General features: G+C 27.5%; 1 long non-coding RNA gene across 1 annotated transcript; it reads left to right on the top strand.

Moving 5' to 3' along the window:
• The first annotated feature begins 12,839 nt into the window (after positions 1-12,839).
• LOC117176871 lies at positions 12,840-14,057 on the top strand. The gene is made up of 2 exons (XR_004467631.1): positions 12,840-12,969; positions 13,908-14,057. It is a non-coding gene; the product is annotated as an uncharacterized LOC117176871 (long non-coding RNA).
• Positions 14,058-20,440: the final 6,383 nt, after the last annotated feature.

Below are 20,440 nucleotides of genomic sequence, written 5' to 3'. Positions count from 1 at the left end.
AATTGAAGATCTAGATAAATTAAAGTTACGAAGTTTATTTAAAAGAAGCTGGTGACCAACACTATCAAAAGCTTCAGCAAAGTCAAATGAAACAACTATTGTTATTTCCTTATTTTCAAAAGCGATTTCAATGTCTGAAGTAACTTTCAGAGAGTCTATCAATTTGATGTGCTTAGCCCAAATTTCCAAATGTTGTAGACCGAGTAGCCTATTTGCAACCTAGTCAATCGTAAATTTTCATCGCATGCGTAGTTTTCCAAAGCTCGGGAAAAAGTCCTAATTGAAGAGAAGAGTTATAGATCTGAAAGAGTACAAGAAAAACTAAAGAAAGTGGACAAAGTCACAGAGTGGTAGATTTGTAAATGCTTTTAATGAATCGTTCAATGAAAACGTAAGATATGAGGCATCATTTTTAGGTGGAATTAAATGTAAGATTCTAAGTCAATGCCAAATATTTTCATTATTATTCTTGTTGATTACAGCATTTTAATGGTACTTATTATACAAATCCCTGATTTTAGATTAAAATTAGTTCTGAAGCTGACGAAACTGAGCTTGTATCAGTTGATTTTTAGTTATCTTTTCCAGACGACGCTTATTATAACGTTTCTTCATAAGGTTCCTAATTTGTAACGTGATCCAAGGAGCTAAATCATTATGTTTGTGTGGAACGTGTAAAGATGCTAACTGATTAAGCGATGAAATAAAGTAGGAGCACAAAAGATTTAATTTACTATCAATGTTTTCAATTCTTAGTCCTTAATATAAAATGTCTAAACGATATTGTCGATTTCGATTGTCCCAATACTCGATTTCTTTCCCCTGTGCGCTTGACACGAGGCGTCAGTGGGTTAGACAGCATTGGAAAATATTGAAGAAATTGTCACGATTGCTCGTTCTTTGAAAGCTATGCGCGTGCGACAGAGCAAAAATATCTTTGGAACGAGGCATCCATAAGTTAGACAGTAATGGAACATTACACGTTTTTTCTTGAAGTTAATGATCCCAACGGAGGTGCCTTAATCTGCGCTTGCTTGGATTTGAGTGATGTTCACTGGCTACGGTGCGGGTCTTTACTTGATTTTTAAATACGTACGCGAACCAGAGCCAATGAGCGCCGCACAGTTCAAGCATGCGCAAGTATTTTTGGATCGCTATTGGGAATAATAATCGTATCAAAATTCGAGGTCGATAATACGAATCAACGCTTCTCCTTTACCACCACCTTGCCACCCGTACCACTGCAATCGCCATACAGGGCCTCTGCTTGTTATTTATGATCGAATTCTTATTTCAATTCAAGCCTCTCTGCTTATTATTTATGATCGTATTTTTATTTTAATTTAGGAAAGGACATTTTAGAGCATTCAAAGCATTTAAATGAGCTATCTGGACCATTAAATATATCTATCTGATTGCCTGAGGAGAATTTCTCCGAGCTTCTCAGAGCCTTGAGAATCTTTAACATATACTCTGAGATTTCTAACGGTAGGGTTAGTATATTTTTAATTACAAGTTAACGTTTAAGCTTTCATTTTTTATTAATATAAACATTAACATTAAGTAATATTTCTATGAAGCATGAAATTTGTTATTAAAGTCCATTGCTGGTGTAAAATGCGATAACAACTTTTTGAGATTTTGAGGTTAGGAATTAATTATAGAATACAAGAGCAAACTGCTGGTCGCAAAATTACAGCATTTTTGCCAATTTAATGTAATTAATCCGTATATCTACAAAAATCTATAAAATATTATTTTTTGATATGAAAAGTTACGAAAATGTACTACAAAAACGTTATGAAAGTTGAGCTCTTACTCATTTTTCTTAAGGGCATGTGATACTTACAGTTTCCCCGGCTTTTTTGCCACAAAAATGAAAATTTTTAAAAACTGAATTCAGAGATGCTATAAAATATCATAACGGACGTCCCCGGACTCTTTTTTGAGGAATAATAACAAAAAAAGCCCGCCCGCTTCGCGGATACATTCTCAACGCGCTTCGCGCGCGGCCAGACGCGCGATCGGGGCCAGACCGAGATTTCTGCATGGGTATCTGACAAAATCTAGAATGAACATTTTTTGTCCTTATAATTTTACTATTCTATTGAAAGTTCTCCTATTTGGATAGAAAATTAATCTTGTTTATTTAAAATTTATCTATTTGCCTGATAACACAACTATTTCGCTGAAAATTCATCTTTTACGGTTGAATTCAATACGCTGATAATTCATTTTCTTTTTTTTTGTGGAAAATTAATTTTCTTCATCTAAAAATTTAACTATTCCATTTTTGTTGGAAGCGTATCTTTATATTGAATTATATAATAATTATAAATATATAACTAGAATATAATAATATAATAATTATATTATAATAATGTAAAAAATGTATTTTTTTATTTCCATGAAAGTCAGTACGAGTTGGTTTAATATCAGTCTCAAAATACGGATTTTGCGGTACAAAATTTAAAATTTTGCTCAAGTATTGAAAGTTTTACTGATGCCGTAGATTTACACGAAACTGAGTACGAGAAAAATCTTCATTTCACCTAAGACAAACTTAGGATAAAAATTGGAAAATTTCCAAGTTTTACCTAAATTGTGAAAATGTTTTTATTCCGGTAGATATACATGAAACTCAAAGAAGAAAGGGGTTTTTGGGGCACAGAACATAAATTCGAGGTTGAAAGGGAAAATTCCAAAATTTTACGCAAATTTTGAAAATTTTAATAATTTGGTAGATTTATATAAAACTCAGTCAGTAAGGGCTTATTTTACTCAATTTTACTCAAATTTGGAACGAGGGCGAGTTTCGGACACAAGACAATTTGGAGATAAAAATCAAAAAATTTACTTCAATTTTGAAGATTTCATCGACTTGTTGGATTTATATAATAGGCAATATGAGGAGGGTTTTCGGAACGCAAAGCATGAACTTTGGGTCACAATTCGAAAATTCACAAATTTTTTTCAAATTTTGTTTATTTGATCAATTTAGTAGATTTATGTGAAACTTCGTGGGAAGGTGATGTGCAGGGATCGGAACAAGAATTTAGGGCCAAAATTAAAAAACTGAAAAATCCCTAAATTAGAATTTTTTTATTATTTTGTGTAGATTTTCATGAAACTTAGCATAAGGGGGGTTTTCGAGGGACAGAATACAAAATCGCGGTCAAAATGATAAAATTCGAAATTCTTATTCAAATTTTAAAAAATTCTCTAATTATGGTAGATTTATACGAAACTCAGTAAAAGTGGTGTGTTCCGGAATCAGAACCAGGGAAGATTTTGGCGCACAGAACACGATTTGAAGGTCAGGAAACAAACAGAAATTCGGGCTCAAAATTTAGAAATTCAAAAAAGCGCCTGAAATCTTTCAAATCTTTTTCAAGGAGTGGGTTTTCATACAAGTCTGCAAAAGGATCGTTTTGAAAATTAAATTTGGGTGCCGTGAATTGAAAAACCTTTTCTTATTGACTTACTTTATTTAAGTCGCCATATTTAATTTTTAAACTTATATACTGAATTCGTATTTTGAAAATCAAGCCCGTATCCCCTTTTTCAGTTTTATAGAGATCAAACCCTTGAGGCTAATTTTTGAAATTGTATGTGAAATCTTCAAAAGTTTTACTTTTGACCTGTTATTTATTTTTATGCCTCAAAAACCTCCTTCGTTATGGCATAGTCACAGAAAAAACTGAAGTTTCCATTGGAACTCGTTTTTGGTTCTATAGGAGCTGCAACAAAAAGGAACCCTACTTGCTGAAAAGGAACCCAAAACGATAAATGAGCTTCAAATAATACCACACTTAGTGTTTGAAAGGATCTCAAATGTGATTGAGCCTATTCCTAAAGAACCTATTTTTCGCTTTGACCACTTCGATAGTATGATTAATTAATAACACAATATTTACCTTAAATCACACATGTAATCGAAATCTGGTGGACATAAATTAATGAAGATAATTAAATTAAAAAATAATGACGTAATTAAATTAGATATAATGACTTAATAAGTATCATTTTGCAGGTTATGTAGCAAACTTGTAAATATAAAGGCTTATTCATGTCAGTGTTCACATCTTGGCAACTTTTTGAACTGCGCTTGCGTCGCGCCGGCAAAACAATTAGTTGGTGTTGGCACGCTGATTTTGAATAGTGTCGATATTCAAATGTGATATTTACAATAAATAATTATTATAAAATGCTTTAAAAGAAATTTCTTAATCCTAAAATAAGATTTTGAAGTGACAGATAAAAATGTAATTCGATTTTAATTAAAAAGACGTTATGAATTCGGAGTTCAGAGAAAGAAATCATTTTTTTTAGCACAATGATTAATCTTGTCTCTGTCGAGTTTCTAATTTTTATTGTTTTCATTCACAACAATTTGACCTAAAATAAAGTCAATAAAGTTACTAAAAATAAATTAAAATTTTTTTTTCTAAAGTCAAAATAAAAAACGGTTTTTGCAATAAAATCACAATACTTTGTCATGTGTCACTCAAAAATTCTATTTTAGGTTTAAGAAATCACTTTTGCGAAAGTCGAATTTGAATAAACTGATGAATGAATTTGAAACCTCGTGTTCGTTTCTAGGTTCTCTACCAATCAAATTTGCCATAAATTAACAGTAATGAACAGTATTTATTGAATTTAAAACAACTAAAGGTCATTTTAATAATTAAAAATATTAATAACGGCTAATTGGCTGAGCTGATCCTAATAGTGCTTAGTGAAGACTATGCTTCTAAAAGATTCTCTTAATAATAGTTAATTAAAAATTTTTATTAATTGTACATCAAATAAGTTTAAATTAAAATTATGTGAATAAGTTTTAAGATTTTTTATAACTTTTAAGAGTAGGTAATTTAAAGACGGTGTAAACTTAAGCCATTTTGTATTGAAAATTCTAGAATAAGTGAACCTTAACAAGTAAGAAGAAAAATGAATAAATATAAATATCGTTGGCTTTACCGACATATTCTGTGAATTGCTAACTTAAGTTGGTGTCCCATGATTGCAGAATTCCTTTGCGTTTTGCGTAATGCGTCAAAACACTAGACATTTCAGCCAATCACAGTGTTTCTCTGAATAACTAGGAGAATATTATTGGCTGAAATGTCTAGTGAATTGACGCATCACACAAAACGCAATTCTGCAATCATGAGACGCCACCCTTACCAACCCGACTGTGCAGGTGGTTGGCTTGTGAATGGGCCTTGATGCTGTTGATGCTGTTCTTTTCAAGTGCGCTCTCAACCAACCTATTTGGGTCTTTACAGGTATCTATTGGAGCTCAAGTTCCAAATGACACCAACTTTCATTTGAGCCGCAACATGAGTGAACCTCTAGTTTTTTCTGTGGTGAATCCCATCTTATTACTTCAAAATATTTTGTATTCTGCCTATTGTATATCTTCTTTATATCTTTTAACCCTTCTGTATACAATAATATGTAAATAATAAAAAACCTATTCAAATTTTTTTAACAATAGTATATATTATTAATTTTTTTAAGCAGAATAAAAAATATTTATATTTCTTAAAAATCGCATTTCGAATGAAGCGAAAATAATAAAAAAAAGGTACTATCTATTACTTAGAAGAATGCATTTTTATTGAATACTAAAAATCATCGGAATGATGCCCAGTACTCCGACGTATATAATAAAAAATTATTAAGCTCACGACTTCCGTAGAGATTGTAAAGTTTTTAAAAAGAAGTTTATAACATTTTATATTTTTAAATCTCCGTATGTCGAATAATGTGCGAATAATCAGTTCTAAAATATAACTGAAATTTTAAAAAATAACTTGAACTAGCTGACCTGAATCCATTTAATATAATCTTCATTGAAAAATTAAAGAATATTTCAAATACGTGTCTTATTTTAGAATAATATATCCACACAAAAAAATAATTATTTAACAAATTATTTTAGGCAAGGATCATTTAATTTCTTAATGACTCGGCTCCTGACACGAACCCTCAATTTATTATAGGTCCGGGAAGTTGCATCTTTCTTGGCTAAAAATACAATTTTTTCGTTTTCAATTCAACAATTTTGTTCAAAATTTCTCCTTTTTGGTTGAATATACAAAAATTTAGTAGAAATTTAACTTGTTTACAATCTATATTTTCCTCTTCAAATATCAACTGTTATCTTTTTTGTATGAACATTAAAATAATTTTTCTTCGAATGTGTGTTTTTCATTTCAAAATTCATCTGTTCTAGTACAAATTTCAAAACATTTTTAAGTCTTTGAAACTTAAAGTTATTCTTTTAAAAATAAATATTGACTGTTTAAAATTTTCCCACAAATCTTTACAAAAATTTAATCTCAACATCATTCAAAATTATTAAAAATCTTCTAAATTTTTGTTCGAATTCTTCAAAATAAGTTTTTCCCATAATAAGATTCTACTTATCTCTTTGAAAATGTAAAAAAATTCAGAATTCATAGTAGGGTAGCAGAAAATTCAAACTTCGCGGGCAGATTCTCATAGCGCGCTGAGCGCGCGACAGTCTTCGCTCGCACTCGTGCACAGATTTTTTAAAACTAAAAGTCAAAACATCGACAACAGTAATTTGGTGATATTGACTTCTTTTTTGTTAAAGCTCCTCGGGCTTTAACGAATACATTCTCATCACGTATTTCGTGCGTCGCACTCAAACTTGTATCTCAACTTGTATATCATTTCCATAAATGTATATTAATACAATTCATAACATGCATTGATATTAAAACACACGTAGTTTCATTGTCTCTTTTAAAAAAATGTGCATTTCTTAAAAATTTATTATCAAACGCTTTACTCCAACTTCTGTCGGTTTTTTAAAAACTGAATTTACTCATTTCTAATATAAATTTTACAATTTAAACGTATCACATACGGTCGAAAAATCAGCCTCACCTTTTTTCAACTTCTAAATTAAATCCCTAACTCAGTGACCCACAAAACTTCGATTAACGAGAGTTTGGGGGCGGGAGTGGAAGGCGGTTAGTTTCAACCAAGTGTTAGATGACATTTTTGGTTCAAAATAACGTATACCCACAAATATTGAGCGATTTGGATAAAAAAAATTTGAAAAAAACAATTGTTAAGATTTCTAAGTGAGTTTCAGAGCCTGATTTTTCAATTAGGTTTTTAATTTTTTATAAAAAATATTTTGTATAGACAAATCATTTATTTAAAAAATGTTTTTTGTGATTTTCCATAATTATTATTATTTTGAAAAATGATAGATTTCTTTGATTAAAGATGATGTTTCAAATTTTTAACAATAATTTAATTTAATTTATTTTAAAAGACTTTTCGGAAGTTTTAATGAAATTCCAAATATAAATAAGAATTCAAAAAGATTCTAGAAAAAGTGAAACAATATGTACATTTTTGACTACTTTACGAAAAATTGCAAGTTTTCTAAAAATTTGAAAAGACGTCAAGAAAATAAAAAACTTTTCTTAAGAACTAGTCTAATTTAAACAACAAAGACTATTTTTTGCCTATCAGTTGAATTTTCAACCAAAAAGATAAATTTTTTAGCCAGCAACATTAATTATCGAACCAAAAAGACGTTTTTTAACAAAATGCAGAAATTGTTTGCCAAATAGTTGAATTTAGACTTATAAAAAATCAATTTCTGATTTAAAATATAATTGGTTAATCTGCAAAACAAAAATTAGTTTTCAACTAAAAAAATTTTTTTTTAAATTTTTTTACAAAGTAAATCAACCTCTAACAAAATATTTGAATTTTTCACCAAAAACTTTTATTTTCTATGAAGAAAATTAATTTTCTACCAAAAAAGTCAAATTTTAAAAAAATACAGCAATTTTCCATAAAACTCTTTAAATTCCAACAAAATTTTTGAATGCTGAAATCAAAAAAGAGGTTTTATTCGCAAAACAATTTAATTCTCATATAAAAAGTATGATTTTTCAACCAATAAATTAATGTTTGACTAAATATTTTTAGTTTTTACTGAAACGTAGAATGTTCAAGGCAAATAAGCGATTTTTTATGTAAAAATATTAATTTTTTTATAAAATTGCACATCTTTAACAATAAGAAAAAGTAACTTTTCAATAGTATTTTAAGTTTAATTCAATTAGTAGTCACTGAAAATTTATAAAAAATTACTCTTGTTATTAATCGAGGTATGTCTAAATTCAATATTGCAATTCTAATTTATTGATAAAAAAAATTATTTAGAACAGAATATAATTATTTTAAAAATTGTAATCGTGGAAAATGTGAAAAATAGAAAAAAAATAATAAAAAAAGGCAATGTTTTACATTTTCTACACCATTTAAACAGTAATTAGGCTTTCTACTTAGTGAGTTGATAATTAATGGAAGATACGGTAAATTTAAACAAAAATGCTCTAGAATATGCTTCTCTCAAATATTTATTTATTATTTGTTCATGACTAAAAGGTAAATCAAAGTTAAATATTTCAGAAAGAACTGAAACTTTTTTGCGCTTATCTTAGGGAAGATAGTCACAAGCAATAATAAATTGTTTAAACAACTTTTTTGTTTACTTGCATTAATTATTATCTCACTAAATGAAAATTGGACAAAAGTTTAAAAAGTGGATAAAAAACCTGAAACTATCTGGCATTAATAAAGATGAAAGTAATTAAAAATAATTATAATACGTTTAAAACAATATTTTTAATAAATGAATTAAATTTTAACTCAATTTAAATAAACAGTGGACAAAAAGTTTACGATTTGAGAAATAACCGCAAATTGCGAAAAACCTCGCAAAAACCACTTTTCACTCAGGGGATTTTTTTGCGACCCCATAAAACAGATTTTTTGGGGCGATACTTAACAATTAATATCGTATTAATATATAGAATTCCTGAAAAGAAAACCGAGAATCCAATGACTAAATTTGGACAACCAATATTAAATGTTAATACTCTAATTTAAAAAAAGATAAAAAATTTCCTAAAAAGCAAAGAAATTTTTGGACAAAAATAAAAAAAAGGAAAGAAAAATAAGAAGGCATCCAACAGCATCCGCCCCAGTTAAATTTTTTGGTTTTATTTTCAGAAATTTTATACATTAACTTGATTATTAGACGCTTAATGGGATTTTAAATTTAATTTTTTTCGAATTTAAATTTCTTAAATTTTAATATCGTATTCGTATTCTAAGACTAATTGTGATGAGAAATGTTGAGTTTTAACTAGGTTTAGCTAATAGCGAAAATTCTGAAAAAAATTACAAAAACGGATTCTTTTACGGATAATATGTATAAAAATTCAAAGAAAAGATTTTGCTATGCATATTTTAAAAAATTGTTATTTTCTTAACTTCATTTAAACAATCTGAAGGCTCTATTTTGAAAACAGATACATACTAGGTGACCTTCAACAGTGTCTCAATATGGCCTACTTACTGTTCCAATAAAGACAAAAAATTTACACCATTGCATCTTTTTATTAAATTTTTCTATTTTTCACATTTTTCATGGTTATAATTTTTTTTATAATTATATAGAGTTCTGATTTTTTTACCAAGCAATTAGTTTCCAACTATTCGATTGAAAAATACCTCTACTACTCAAATGACTAATTTGCCACTAATTTTCAGTCCCTCCAATTTCTCTAATCTAATCTGAAAAATTTGACTAGTAATTATGAACTAAAATTTTGCCAATTGTGTTTCAGAGATGTGTGAAGTTAAATTTTGGATTAAAAGTGAATTTTTTACTTTATTCCAAATTTTTTTCTAATCCACCTCCTTGGTTAAAAATTTTAATTTATTGTTCAAATTTACATTTTTCAGTTACACACTAATATTTTCGTCTGAAAATTTAATTGTTTTCATTTTTGGTTAAAAATGTATCCTTTATAATTTTAAAAATTCAACTATTTAGTAGACAATTCATTTTTTGTTAAAAATCGTCTCCTTGACTAGGAAATTAATCTTGTTTTTAGTAAATTCACCTTTTTGGTGGAATGTTTAATTTTTAGATTGAAAATTAAACTGTTTCGTTGAAAACCAACTATTTTGTGCAAAATTGGTGTTTTTGGTTGCAAATTTAACTATTTGATTACTTACTTCGTTTAAAATTTATTTTTAAATTAAAATTCAACCACTTGGCAGACAATTTATTTATTTTGTTAAAAATTGGTTATTATTGTTTAAATTCAACGAATTGAAAAATTTTATTACTGTTAGAATAAAGTTTTCATGCTAAAAATTTGATGATTCCATTCTTGGTTGAAAAAAATACCTTTTTTAATTAAAAATCCAACTATTTTCATAAAAGTTAGTATTTTTTCGTTTAATTTAACTGGATCAAAAACTTTCATTTTGGTAGAAAATTCTTTTTCATTGAGAATTTTTTTGGAAAATTCAACATTCATTAAAAAAAGGCCAGGAAGCTTTTAAATTACTTTAAAAATTTGTTAAAGAAACTCATTTAGAAATTTTCCAGTAATCTTATGAAAAATTTTTAAGGTAAAATTAGAATTTATCTACAGTTTTTTGAAAATCCTAAAAAGTTAAAAAATGATCTTAAAATCTTTCAGATCCTTCTTTTAAATAATTTTAAACATTCTTACACGCACTTTTAAATGAGGTTGTTTTCATTATAATTTATTTTCCGATTTAAATTAACGTATAATTCTTGAAAATTATACTAATTTGGTAGCAAACATTTTTCATTAAAAAAATTAAACTATCTTGCTCAAAATGCAATGTATTTCAACATCAAATATCATTTTGCGAGTTTTAGCTTCTTTTACAAATTTTAACAATTTTTTTATAAATCATTTAGTTCCTTTTAAATTTTTTAATTACGAGATTTTCCAAAAATATGTTTCTATTTTACACATTGTTTGATTAAAGTTTGAAACGCTTCTCAGTCTTGTGCTAGAATTTCTAAGTCTTCTGAATACCAAAAATATTTTTCTCATGACTTTACAAATTGGAAGAAGTGACGCACAAATGGCCTAATGAGATAGCGACTAGTATATACATATAAACCAACACATTTTTAATAAGCATTCATTACACCTTGATTATCTTTTCTGAACCTACTTGTAAGTATAATACTACATTTTCGTGAAAATTAAAAAATTTTTAATTTGAAAAAAATATAGGAGATTTTCAAAAAATGTATATTTTCTTTTAATTCAGAAAGGAACCTAGAAAATTTTCGTGAATTTATTTTTTGTTTTTAATTTGAAAACAGAATGCGAACATTTTTGTGTAATTTGTTTTTTATTTCAATCCGAAAACGAATTCAGAACATTTTCGAAAAATTAATTTTGTTATTTTAATTCCAAAAAAACTTGAAACATTTTTTTCAGGTTTATTTTTATTTTAATTCTAAAAATACTGAGAAAATTTTCGTGGAATTTATTTTTCATTTCAATTCGAAAAAGAAATGAGCACCTTTTCAATAATTTTATTTCAATTCGTAAGAGGATTGAGAACATCTTGTCGAAAAATAATTTAAAACATTTTCAAGAAGTTTATTTATTTATTTGGTTTTAAAAAAAAACTTAAAAATTTTCTTGCAATTAATTTTTAATTTTAGTTTTAAAATGACTGAAAACGTGTTCGTTAATTTTTTTTTACTTCGAAAAATCAATAAGATCATTTTCGTTAATTTTATTTTGACTCGAAAAAGGACTCAGAACACTTTCGTGAAATTCATTTTTTGTTTTAATTCGGAAGAGCACCTAGATAATTTTCGTGACTTTTTTTCACTTCCATTGAAAAAAAGTAGTGGAAACATTTTCGTGGAATTTAGTTTTTATTTATATAAGAAAAAGAAATGAGAACACCTGTGTGAACTTTATTTATCATTTTATTTCGGAAAAGAACCTAAAGCGTTTTCGTGAAATTTTGTTTTTATTTCAATTCGAACAGGGAAGAAGAACATTTTAATGGAATCTATTTTTTATTTTAATTCAAAAAAGAACTAAATACATTTGCGTGGGATTTATTTTTTATTTTATTTTGAACAAGAACTGATAACAATTCCGTAAAATCTATTTTGTATTTTAAGTCAAAAAAGAATTTTGAACATTTTAAAATAAAAATTTTTGATTTTAATGAAAAAAAGAATTTTTGTGAAATTTATTTTTCAATTTATTTTTAAAAAGGACTGAGAACATTTCAATGAAATTTATTTTTTATTTTAATTTGAAAAAGGACTGAGAAATTTTTCGTGGAATTTATTTTTAATTTAAATTCGTAGAAGAACCGAATACATTTGCGTGGAATATATTTTTTCTTAAATTTCGAAAATGAACTGAGAACATTTTCGTGAAATTTTTTTTTATTTGAAAAAGAACTCAGGAAATTTTCATGGACTTTATTATTTATTCACTCGAAAAAGAAACTTGAAAATTTTGATAAAACTTTTTTTATTTTGAATAAAAAAAGGACTGAGAAAATTTTTTTTAGTTAAAATTTCAACACTTCTTGAAGACTTCTCCTTTTTGTTTGAACATTGATCGATTTCATTGGAAATAAATGCGTGTTGGCTAATGTTCTAACTGTTTTGTTAAATATTTTTTTCAATGCAACTCTCTTTGAGTTTAAATGAAAATCTTTCATGATTAAAATATGAACTATAACTTTTTTCGTTAAGAATTCATCTATTTAGATTGAAATTCATGTACTTGTTTCAAAGGTAAAGTACTTTCTTAATTAATAAAAACAGTAAGATTGTATCACTCCCCCATTCCACCCAAATAATCTTACGTTATCTTTACATCGCCTCTAAATAAATTCATGAAATTCCCATAAAGAAATTATGACACGTTTTTGTAATTTGTTCCAGAGAGATATGTTGACTTAAACGACTGACACTCAATTCTCGAGAAAAAAAATGAAATTCGCAATTATATTCTTTTTTATTTTTCTGGCTGTGGCTCTTCTAAATGAAGCTAAAGTCGTTCTCAATTGCAAAGAGCCCCCCTGGTATGTAAAAGAATGTTGTGATATAATGATTATGACCAAGTAGACAAACAAAATTAACATCCTAAACTATAAATAAATTTCCCTGGTCAAAAAACTTACATCAATAATAAAAAAATTTTAAATTAATATTTGGAAGTGACAAAATTAAACTACTTTGGTGAAAAATACAATTATTTGGTTAACACCTCAACCATTCATTTGAAACATTTAGCTGTTCCATTGGACAGTCGGGGTTTTTTGTTAAAAATTAATTTTTTATCTGAAATTGTAGCTATTTCATTTTATTTCAAAATTTTTACTTCCTAACTCGAAATTTTAACTATCAGATAGAATTATTTAATCTATTGTACTAAAAATGCATCTAATACATATTTTGTCAGGGATTACAATTTTATTTGGTTTATATAATTAAACTATCAATGTTTAGATAAACAATTAATATTTTGACAAAATCATTTTATATTATATAAAGGTAATTTTTTGCAAGATATCTTACTCATATTATAATTTAAAATAAAAAATAAAATTAAGCGTGAAATGTCTAAACAGCCCCAAGTTTGTCAACAAAAAAAATAAGGAGAAAAATTAAAATAAAAGTTTTATATTTTTCCATAGAAAACAGTTTTTTCTAAAGCACGAGCACATGACGTTTAAGAGAGTTCCAAACGGATTGAAAATTAAATCGGATTTCAGATTTAAATTTTGTTGAGTTGATACACGGAAAACTAAATTTTTACGAGAACCTGATGTTTGAAAGAAATAAAAGAATCTAAAAATTATAAGTAATATTTTTCCAACCCAAAAGGAACTCTTTCGGAACTTTTACTTCTAATTTTCCGATAGCTTTTTAAGCTAATTCTGGTTCAAGATTAGCTCCTAAAATATTTTTTGAAAAGATCGGCATTTAACAATAAATCATACTCCTTTAAAATTTGCAGTGCCAGCGGGTGTCGAAGTAATGATACGTGTCACTATCCTTAACCCCTGCTGTGATGGAGCGAGGACAAATGCAAATTCTTTTACAAATTAAGCTGTTGGATTTACAAATATAAAATAAAATGTACTTGATATATTTTGACTTCTAAAAATTTTTAGTTCTATATTCTGCATGCTTATATTTAGTTTGCTCAACATTATTTGTAAGTACCCTCAGTGTCCCGAGATCCACACCTTGTTTGTCGAAGAGGGACATTTTAGAAAATTGTGCAGGAACACTTTGTTCCTTCAAATTCGTTTTGCATTTTTCTCTTCTTATAGGTGGCTGCTTAGATTTCAGCAGTCCACCACGCATCACCAGACATTCTTCCTACAAACGCAGTACCACACACTTCAGATGCACTTCCAATAATGACATCCCGGATCATAGTCGATGCGCCTTCTGTACCTTTAATATACATTAGCACCTTTCAAGTGTCCTTATCTATAAGTTTGTGTGTTCTATTTTCAAAATCTATTCGGACTTCCGGTTTCGGTAGATTCTCAATCTTGATTCGCGTTTTTTTGGTTCCCTTTCTTTTCCATCCCTGACCTACCTGTTAAAGATTAGAATTTAATGATCTTATTGCATTCGGAACGCCGCATGGCCCTTGTTTCTTTGACTGGCTCTCAAATCGAGTGATTAACTGATATTTCCTGCGCCAAAATATAACGATTTCAATCACTGCGTGCCCCCTATAGGCGATGGCGTGAGTTATAAGTGGTACGAGCCGCTCTATTCAAGGTGTTCGCACAAGAAAATGAGTGTGCAGTATGCTTAAAACGGCTCACCCACGAGCCGTTCGTGCACACATAGAGCGCCAACCAATCGCATTCGACTTGTCGCAATGCTGCGATACGAGCTGGCTACGTACCGATCACCCATCGGATCGCCACTCGAGAAGCAGAAGTTTGCGACGTTGCCAATATTGGTGTGTTCACGGAGAGAGTGTAGTGTTTATAATTGTTAAAAAAGCCAGTATTGAAAGCTATTTTAGACAGTAATATATTTTTTTTAATATTTCCAATTTATTGGAACTAAAGTTCCTCGGTATTAAAACACCAAAGTTTGTCATCCTTAACTTTTATGAATTGTACAGTTGAAAGATTAGAAAAAAATCCACTTTACTATTATCAATTCTATAAGTTAACAAATTAATAAGAAAGATTATGAATTTTTTAAACCAGATCATTTCAATCAATTTTAAATTTCCAGTAATCTAATGAAATTTTGCTTATGCGCGTACTCGAATTTTTCTGAAAAAAATTTTAAATCCTTTCGAGCCTTTGGAAATGCCTACACTTTTTTGTGATTGATAATTCATCTTTCATATCAACTTTTTCATTGAAAATTCAACTGTGTAAAAAATGTGTCTTTTTGGTTTAGGACTTTAACTGTTACGTTGGTAGTTTAAGTATTTTGTTTAAAATTTATTTTTTTTGCTTGCAAATTCTACCCCATTTGGTATAAAATCTTTTTTGGTAAAAAAACTGAACTATCTTGTTAAAAATGCATTACATTCCAACTTCAAATCTTAGTTTTTGAATCTTAGCTTTTTTGTTTACAAATTTTATAAATTTTTTTATAAATCTTTCAGTTTTATAATGTAAGCTAAAATAAATAAAATGAGGCCACATACCAGGTGCGAAGATCCATGACTTAGGCGATTTGCAAGACAAAAATATTGTTCGCTCATTGTTTGCATGACGTTTTAAATGCTTCTCAGTCTTTTTCTCGAATTTCTAAACCTTCCAAAAAACGAAAATGTTTTTCTCATGACTTTACAAATTGGAAAAAGTGAATAACAACTTAGAAGTTTTATGTAAATCTGCCACACTAATCATGTTCTCAAAATTGAAGTAAAATATTTCAATTTTTGAGTTCCGACCACCAGTTCGTGTTCTGTGTCCTAAAACCCTTTTCCCAATGAGCTTTATGTATATCTACAGAAATTATAAAATTTTCACAATCTGAGAGAAGTTTTGTAATCTTTCAATTTTGACCCTAAGTTTGACCCTAATTAATACAACTTTCAAAATATAAATGGATTTATGGAATTCTCCTATAATTTAGATATCGAGAAAAAAGTTCCTTTTTTTAGAAATTGTTGTCTTTTCAAAACAATAATTGAACATTCAACAAAACTGTAATTTTTCTGCCGAATGGCTATATTTTTAACCTAAAGAGATAAATTTTCAACCAAGAGGCATAATTTTCTATTCAAAGACGATTTTGAAACAAAAAGCATGAACTTTCAACTAAATGGTTGAATCTTGAAAGAAAAAAAGATAAAACTCCAACCAAAAATGTAATAGTTAAATTTTTAGGTGAAAAATATTAATTAAAATAAACGAATAATCAGCGAAATGAATTAGACGGGAAAGGACTAACTTTAATGGAAATAGTTCTATTATAATCCAAATAAATGTATTTTCAACAAACAGGATTAATTTTCTATCCAAATAGGTGAATTTTCAACAGAATATTAAGTTTTAAACACAAAAAATGGTAACTATAGATTTTGTCAGGTGTGAGAGCTTTTCTGATTATTTTCAAAATATTTAAAAAATTTTACATCTGAAATGTTAAAAATAAAAAAAATTTGAACTTTTTTTGTAGAATACAAAATTATTTCAAGTAGGCGTCATGCGCCTACAAAAATGTATCATTTTTTATATCATTTTTAATTGTCAAATTTGAAACTTTCGTCTATTTTAACCATAAAATTAAAAAATTAAAAACTCTTGAAATCTGAAAAATTGAAAATCAAGGGTCTACAATTTTCAAGAGTTATAATTGAAAAATAATAGTAAGAAAAAATACAAACTCTCAAATTATTTTTGAAAAATTTCGGGCCTCCACTAAACATTTTCCCATATCTACTTTCTGTACCGAAAAGATAAAATATCAAAAATTTCATGAACTTGGTTTTTGTTAATGTCGAACTTTTACTGCAATCGTGAGTTTAATAATTCAGTAGCCAATAAAACTATAATCCAGTAAAAAATGTGTGCTTTCTAAAAAATTTTTTTCTTGTATCTTGGAGTATTACTGAAATTTTTAAAGTTAAAACAAAATAATTCCTAAACTAATAAAAAAAAGTTCCAAATCGCGATCGTAAGTTTAAAAATCCTAATATTTTTTATTATATTTTACATATTTCTAGTTTAAAAAAAAAAATGAATTGATTTTTATAATGCATCTGCTTGTGTAGAAATTTCATATTTTTCTGTCAAAAATGAAGCCTTCTATGTGAAAATTAATCTTCTTTTCTTGAATATGTATTTCATTGTGAGTTTAACTATTTGTTGTAAAATTCGTTTTATTTTTCTTGAAAATTTGTCTTTTTTCCTTAAATTTAACTGTTTCTAAATTTAGATTCTAATTTCTTTGGGCGTCATATTAACCATTTATATTTTCTGTTCAAAAATTATTTTTTAGATTTTAAAATTTAACTCTGTGGTAGAAACTTCAACTACATTCCTAAAAATTCATTTCGTTAGAAAAAGATTCATAACTTTAGTTAAAAATTCATCTTTGATTGCAAATTCAACTGTTTTGTAAAAAATTTGTCTTTCTGTCTTAATAATTCAAAATTTTGGTAGAAAAATATATTATTTTGTTCAAAATTAACTTAATTCTTAAAAATCTTTTACTATTTTGTTGAATAATATTTTTTTATATGGAAACGTAGATATTCAATTTTTGATTACACAGTTTTTTCTTTACGAGACAAATATTCAAATATATGGTACAAGAGTCAATGATTTTTTTTAATTCGTGTTTTCATTTAAAAGTCATTTTTTTTTTTAAAACTGATCTTTTGAGATACAAATTTAGTTCTAGGTTTAAGGTTTCAAACCTTAAAATTTTTATCAAATTTTTCTACTTTATTAAATAAAAAATTTTTTATAGAAAATTCACACTTGTTGAAAATTTATATGTTTTTGTTCAACTCGACAGTTTTTGATTTAAAATCAAAATCTTTTTTCGGTTACATATTCCGAAATTAAATCATTCTTCGTTTTGTTGACTGTGGCTCTTCTAATTTGATCTTTTGTTGCCATCGATTGCGAAAAGCATTCCTGGTATGTAAAAGAATTTTGTGAGTTTATGACTTGCGAAATTATTTCCTATTTAAAATTAAATTTTTTCTTGAAAAAGGTCAGAAGAAGACAGAATAAGAACCCTAATTCAAGATAATAACGCTACTTTTTTAAGCTAGGTGTTAATGGTACAAGTAATTATTTAAAATTAATCTGCTATATCATTACACATATAACAATATGCGCGCACGGTGCAGGAACGAGTGCGAATAAACCGTCACGCTCGTCATGCATATCACGAAACAGATGCATCCGCATATGCGTGACACGTGCGTCGCACGCGTGCCGATGGAGTGCATCCTTTCCACGATTAGCATAAACTATTAAAATCATAAAGAATTTTACAATAAGAAATTTTCGAAATGAATACAAATTGTTTAGATATGCTCTTTAAATTCTTCTTTATCCCATGGTCCTCGAAAATGGGAACAGCTTTCGGCTTCCTCTGAAAGTGAAGTAGAAGATTTTAGTTTAAATTTTGATTTCAAATTTTACTTTATTTCAAAAAGGGCCCTAACTAAATTACGTAAAGAATTATATGTTCTCTTTAAGCTCCACCCCCCCCCCCCTCACACCTGTAAAAAACCGCCACATAATATTTCAACCCTCCCCCCTTCTTACTCTACGTAATTTTTAGTTTCCAGAAATGTTTTGCTAGTTATGGCAAGTATAATTAGATAGGATGTCCGAGAACTTCATTTTTAAAATTATTTCCTGTTTTTTCCTAAACTAATATTTCATTTTCCTTGATTATTAATATTTAAATACCGGAATTTCAATCTCGTAATACTTTTAACATAGCATCTTTTATAAACGGAACAAAACAGTATTTAAGATACAGATTTAAAATTTATTTATTTTTTAAAATGTATCTTTTCTAGTACTATAAAATATAACTTTTTTAACGAAATACTTAAGTTTTTAACCAAATTATTTAAGTTTTAACATTAGAGTTAAATTTAAAAAGAAAGATAAATTCCTAACAAAAAAGTGCCATAGTTTACATTTAAACCAAAAGAGATGAAATTTATACCAAAACAAAAGAATTTTTAAAACAAAAAGTTGAATTTCTAACAAATAAAGAATTTTAACGCAAGAAAGAAATAAAAGTTCATCTAAATGGTTGAACCATCAATCCAGAAAACGAATTTTTTCAAACAAAAAACATGCATATCTTTGATTGAAAATGCAACTGTTTTGCAGAAAGTACGTCTGCCTGGCGTTAAAATTAAACTTTTTGGTTCAAAATTAACTTTTTGGTTGAAAATTTATATTTATTTAATAGAAAGTTATTAATATTTTTGTTTTGAAATATAATCTTTTTAGTTAAAAATTAAATTCTTTTTACTTAATAAATGTTAAAATTGGTCTGCCTTTTTCTTCCATATTGACTGAAAAATCTTTTTTTGTTAAAGTTTGAGATCTTCTGGAAGATTTCTCCTTTCAGTTTGAAAATTGATATATTTCATTAGAACTGAATGCGTGTTGGCTAATGTTTCAACTGTTTTGTTAAACACTTATTTTCAATTAAACTTTCTTTGATTTCAAATGAAAATCTTTTATTGGTTAAAATATGAACTATAACATGTTTCGTTCAGAATTCATCTATTCAGATTTAAATTCATGTACTTGTTTTATGGTTAAAGTACTTTCTTCATTGATAAAAACAGTAAGATTTTATCCCTCCCCTATTTCACCCAAATAATTTTGCGTCATCTTTACATTACCTATAAATGAATTCATGAAATTCCCATAAGGAAATTATGATACATTTTTGTAATTCGTTCCAGAGAGAAACGTTTACTCAAATGACTGTAACAGAAGAAGTATAATCAATTCTCCAGAGAGAAAAAATGAAATTCACAATTATATCATTTTTTATTTTCCTAGCTGTGGCTCTTCTAAATGGAGCTGAGATCGTCCTCAATTGCGACAATCCCCCCTGGTATGTAATAGAATGTTGTGACATTATGACTCGCGAAATTATTTTCAAAAAAGAAAAAATCACAACTTTTTTCACACTCTTTTAAAATTAACTTACGGAAGTTGAAAAGTTAAACTACTTTCCTGAAAATCCTAATTATTTGTTTAACACCTCAACCATTCATTTAAAACATTTAGCTGCTCCATTGCACAGTTGGTGTTTTTTGTTCAAAATTAACTTTTCATCTGAAATTGTAGCTATTTCATTTTATTTCAAAATGTTTACTTCTTAACTTAAAATTTCAACTATTATGTAAAATTAGCAAATATATTGTACTAAAAATGCATGGGAAATTTTCCATTATAATTGCAGCTTCTCCAACTCTTTAAACTATCAATGTTTAGATAAACAATTGATATTTTGACAAAATCCATTTTATTATATATTATAAAAAGGTAATTTTTT

The sequence above is a fragment of the Belonocnema kinseyi genome, chromosome 7 (assembly GCF_010883055.1).
Source record: "Belonocnema kinseyi isolate 2016_QV_RU_SX_M_011 chromosome 7, B_treatae_v1, whole genome shotgun sequence".
NCBI classification, from domain to species: Eukaryota; Metazoa; Arthropoda; class Insecta; order Hymenoptera; family Cynipidae; genus Belonocnema; species Belonocnema kinseyi.
This window is presented reverse-complemented; position numbering and strand designations above follow the sequence as displayed.